The following is a 6,000-nucleotide window of genomic DNA, read 5'->3' as shown; positions in this document are numbered from 1 at the left end:
AATCCTTTCACAGGGTATACCTAACAATAATCAAGAAAGTAAGTTTCTATTACACAGATCATTTATTGCTACTTTCTAATCATTGTAGTATTCAAAATCCTTTCACAAGGTATACCTAAAATTATTTATGTAAATATCTTAATTGAGTATACACAAACAATGTTGTAAAATCCTCAAAGAAGATAGATCTTAGTAGATCTAATTGTATACTCTTAGCAGAGTAAGTCATCGGAAGTGAGAAAAACATTATAGCCTTAACATGACACCCTCTTATTGAAGTAGTGATGGATTTGTAGGTACCATCCCTACCACATTTTTCCATCTAACCAAGGGTTTCTGTGTGATCAAATACTTGTGTTATGTGTTATGAGTTTATGTTTATGAGTTTATGGTTGATGCATCTTAGATTAGTGCAGTTACTTTCATTTACAAGTATTATGGTAAATAAGCTTACTGAGTTGCAGAAGAGTCAAGTAAAATATTAAAAAAATTTAACGTTCAAATTTTAAGAGGATACTAATTCACCCCCACTTTCCCTCTTAGTATCCTACCTTTCCTAATATCCCAACAATAGGTTTTAGAGCACGATTCTCTTGTTGAGGGTTTTACCTTCTAAGAGAAAAGATGTAAATCATGGAAAGGTACAATCTTGACAAAACTATTGAGAATTAGAAATTGGAGCTAAGGATGGCCATGAATCAAATCAATGAGGTGGAAGTCAAACTGAAGTAGTCATTGAATAGAAGGAAAGAAGTTGGTCAAAAAATGATTGAAACGACTTATCAAGAAGAAGTGACTCAAGAATTATCAGATGAAAATATGTTTGATGAATCTGATGCTTCTATAGCTAATGTAACAAAGAAAAATCATAGCCTTACCAAGTAGATAGAATCACTGAATGGAGAAAAATAATTGCAATATTTGCAAAGTAATGGAACAAAAGAGAAAATTTTAGGATGACAAGAAAATGATTGAGGAAGATAAGAGACAAATCATTACAAGATTAGATTTTAAGAATGATTAAATCACAAGGTTGACACATAATCACTATGATATGGTGAATTGACTACTTGATGCAAATCATGAGATCGATAAGAAGACATAAGAGATTGTAGAACTGAGAAGACAGAATGAAAATATGAAATGTTAACTAACATTAAAGAATAAAACTAGTGAAAGACTGGAGTGATTAGAGGAAAGCAAAAGAATATTGGATAAACAACTTAGAGGATAGAGGCGAGTGATAAATACATATGGACTAGGCTATACCAAGCATTCTACTACTGAGAAAGGAGAATCTTCAAAGAAAGATAAAAAAGGAATGTATCTACAAATCCCAAGCCAAAGAGGCCTACTTTCTATCACTATGGAAATCCTAGATACACAACAAATGTTTGCAAGAGAAAAACTAATAAGTCCAATGTTACTCCCAAGTTTGATGGTTATTCATATCATTGCACTAAGTATGGATATCAAGCATATAATGTAGATTCAAGTTCAGTCAGTTCCCTAAGAAGTATGCACTCAATGGATACTATCATACTTGTAAAAAAAATTTCACATAAGTCTCAAGATTGCAGATCATAGAAGAAGTTTAACTAGTCATGGAAAAAGAAGGGTAATACAATCAATTGAAATTATAATACATGGTATTCTTGCACAACATGTAGAAAATATGGTCATGTTGCTAATAATTGAACAGTATTACACTTTGGAGGAATATTTGGTAACTAGAAAAATCTTGGAATGAAATTTTATCATTGTCATAGGGTTGGTCACTTAATCAAGAATTGCAAATATTGAGTGTTAACACCTAATGAGGAAGATCCAAAAGGTAAAGAAAAAGTTAATGTGGATGAAATTGATGAATAAATAAATAAGAATTTAATAAGGAAGATAGAAGATAAAAGACAATGCAACATCAAATGAAACTAATGGTGGCTCCTCATCCAGTGGATTAGGTGAAACCTTTACTTCCAACTAAATATTAGAAGGTATGGAACTACATTACTCTTGATAAATCTTACATTAGTTCCTAATATACAATGGAAGGAAGTCTACATATGCATGATGAATGATGCACAAGCATAACTCATGGAGTTTGGAAGTTTTACAAAGTGATAAGTCGCACCGAGATGGTCGGTAACTAAAAGCATAGTGTTAACCACGTAAATGAAGTTGTTGGTAGAATTTGCACGTTAATCAAGTTTCAGATTAATCAATTAAATGATGAAATTGAAGCATAATTGAGTTATCTCTAGTAACCAAGTACTAGTTATGAAGCATTTATTACACCTTAATGACCATTAAAAGCTACTTTTTGTGTATTAAATAGGGAAAGTCTAGTACATTTGGTTACCCTACATTATCAAGAGAAAGTGAGTGAATTTGATTTTCTTATAAGTGAGATTGAATTTGAGAGCTTGTGAGTGAAAATCTATTTCTAAATTTCAAGTGTGCAAGTGAATTTGAAGTGAACCAAGTGAAGTGCAAAAGTTTATTTACTGAAACCCTAACCCACAACAATGGCATCAAGTTCTCTATCTACAAAGAGAAAGACCAAGGCGAACATTGTGAAATTGATTTAAAATGAAGTATGCAAAGAGACAAAGTACCAACTACATCTTGAAGTGGCTACACAAACAAATAATGAGGGTACATTATAATCTATTCTACCTAGGATTTTATTGGTAAATAATATCCCTTCATTTTATCATTGCAAAATTGTGGAATTTGGAGATCACAAATTGCATGAAATTTATGAAAATTTGTGTGTTGATGGGAAACTAAAAGAGAAACAAATTGTTTTGCAGATGAAAGGTCTCATCCATTTCCTACATTTCCTGAAAATATTTAAAGAAAATTGGATCCATATGGTATTGAGTAGAGTCCAAAACATAAAAATGTGGCTAGATGATCTTGTTAAAATTATAAAGGATGTAATTCATATTGTCACAAGTTGTCCAATTATAGAAAAGGTGAAATCCATTCATACAAGCTCGAAGAATGAAATTGAAACTAACACCTAAGATCATTGAGATGAAAGTGGTTTGAAGACTTCTATGATAGTGGATATGGTAACAAATTTTGGAGTTTGTGTTGCTGCATACAAAATCTTTCAGTCAAGAAAACCCAATAGTGTCTTGTATGTAGAAATTAGTTTGGAGTATAAGAATATGAAGAAAGGTCACAAATATGACTTAGCCAAGCTAAAATTAAGGCAAATCACCAAGAACGTGAGAACAATCAAGGTTGTAAGAATAAATATGTAAAAATTCAATTCGCTACTAGCATGCATTTTCTTTATTTTCCATCAATTGGTCAAGTGAATTGGAGGATAGATATTCCTATCATTTATCAAATCAATGAGCTTATTCAATAGATAGGCAACATTTTTGAAAGTATTATGAATGAATATTTTGACAATAAAAGGTACATAATACTTCCATAGCTAGTTGAGAAATATCATGATGATATTTTCTTTGTTGTTGATACCTACAATACACTTGTGAAAGCGGTGAATCCTACAGTTGCAAGGCTTGAACCCATGGATTATGACATAAAGATAGATTAGACCAGGAAGGCTATAAAGTCTATACTTAATGAGATGGTTGATAAGACAACCCAACCATTCGGGACAGATAAATAGGCTAAAGAGAAGATCAAATGGGACATTGTTGCTCCTAAGATTAAGACAAAAACTAAGACAATGATTGAACACTGGAGAATGTACTCGATACAAGTGAAGATAATTAATCCTTGATGATTATAGAAGGAAAAGGAGAAGATGTTGCTTCATAAGAAGAAAAGGGTAAGGCAATTGTTGTTGTAAAGCCACAGACAAAGAAAGGTAAGAAAAGACCTTTGGATACCCCTACTAGTCCAAAGAATACAATACCAATTACTTGAGTAGCTCAAATAATTATACCACCATTGAAAAAGGGTATAGTAAAATTACTAAGCCAACTCAGTCACAAGTTAAAACATAGAAGAAGAGGAAAGATGCACTTGCATCATCAAGAAGGCTAGTCAATAGACCTACACAAAGGAGAAGAAGGTTAATTAGCAAAGATGATGAAGAAGTTGAGGATAGTGAAAGAACTGAATTTGATGAAGGAAGTCATTTTATAACTGTTGTACATAAGAGATCAAAGAGTCCACATGAAATTGTTGAATCTATTAGAGAGAGTAAAGGTCTACCTGCCTCCAAATATTTCAAGTATGACCATATAAATGACAAGGAGTAGAAGAAGATAAAAGATGCAATAATTGTAAGGAAACTCAGGTGCAGAAACAACTTCCTTCACTAATCCCTTAAGGAAAACATTATGTAAATTCCTATTAAATCCTTACAATTTCAGATTTGATATTATGCAAACAATAATATTGCAGTCAACTATGGATACAAAAAAAAGATAAAGAAAGACAACACATAAACACAAAAATATGTTGGTGGGGAAAAACCTTTCAATAAAACAACCCCACCCCTCCAAAACCTGCATAATGTATTATTTTCAACACAGAGGGTTACAACACACTCACAATGCAAGTTCTTTCAGGACACAAAAGAACAATTCAATAGCAACATACTGCACCAACAATACACTTTCTCTCTATCCAAAATACAACCCTAAAAATTCTTATATTGTGGACTTTACCTTTTAGGGAAACTTCCAAAGAACAACCATATTAGGGTTTTACTATTCTCTAGAAAAAGTAGGAACCAAATTTTTTTTAGAGGCAATGCCTTGAACCCCGCACGTGAGTTGGAGATTCAAGTGTATAGTACTCATTGATCAATTGCCACATGTGTTTCTTTCACTCATCATCAAATCTTGCAGAGATAGCTCTTATGCATCATAGGAATCCATCGTAATTGTTTCAACCATGATTTTCTCATGCACAATTCAAGATGTTGACATATACAAGTGGAGTGACACATCAACTTGCCAACTAGACATGTACAATCACACTTAATTACATTATTTGCAAAAAATACATTTATAAAACAAATAATAAGAATAAAAATTATCCAAGGTTGAAACACCTTATTCCTAAGAATAATAGAAATAATGACTAAAACCAAATATACACCACTAGAGATTGGAGACTTGATTCCAGAAGAGTTGTATCAAAGAATTGATAATGGAAGTACGCATTGTAAAAAAAGAAAGAAATGAGAGGTAGTTCACTTGCAAGATTAATGCTTGACTTTGCAAGGGAAGAAATTGATGTGGCATTGGAGGAACATAAAACTAGATTTATACGAAAGATAAGAGATTTATATGTTTTAATAGGACACCTAGAATATTGTTATGAAGACTCTCAAATGATCTGGAAATAGAAATTTAACATCAAAGATCCAAAATAAATTATCAAAGTTGAAAATACTAAAGCTGAGAAAAACATTGAACTTGATAACAAAGAGGATGAGTATGTTAGTATTTCCCTGCAAAAAATGGTTGATTCTATTCATGAAATGGTTGAAGACATAATTGGAAGAAAAGAAAGTGTCATTATTGAATATCTAATAAAAGAAGATACAATTAAGAAATTAAATAAGGATGGAGATGTTACAATAAATATCGAGTTGAATAATAAAGGTTCAACATTAACTGAGCCAACTCATGCACACATACCCAACTTTGCACCTGTGATTGAATAAATCAAAGAATTTCCTAAGCTAGAAGCACAAACTATAAGTGATATACCTATTAGTTCATTACATATTTTAGTAGACACTATTCCCATGGATACCAAAGGACAAAAAAATGATACAGATACATAGCAACATGCCCAAGTAACAAAAGGGGGAGAAACTATAGATAATATAGACACTGAATAAAAGAATGAAAATGTTAGTGATGGATATACTCAAACTAGAGGAGACTATGTAGAGTACAAAGAAGATTATTCTGCTAGAGGTGAGAAAGAAGCAACCCATAGACCTCCAAGTGAGGGAATTATTGGGCAAGGCCAACTACTAATTGCAAAGGAGAA

This window comes from Cupressus sempervirens, chromosome 11 (genome assembly GCF_028749045.1).
Source record: "Cupressus sempervirens isolate cs-2001-9-10 chromosome 11, ASM2874904v1, whole genome shotgun sequence".
Classification (NCBI taxonomy): domain Eukaryota; kingdom Viridiplantae; phylum Streptophyta; class Pinopsida; order Cupressales; family Cupressaceae; genus Cupressus; species Cupressus sempervirens.
Note: the sequence above shows the minus strand (reverse complement) of the source record.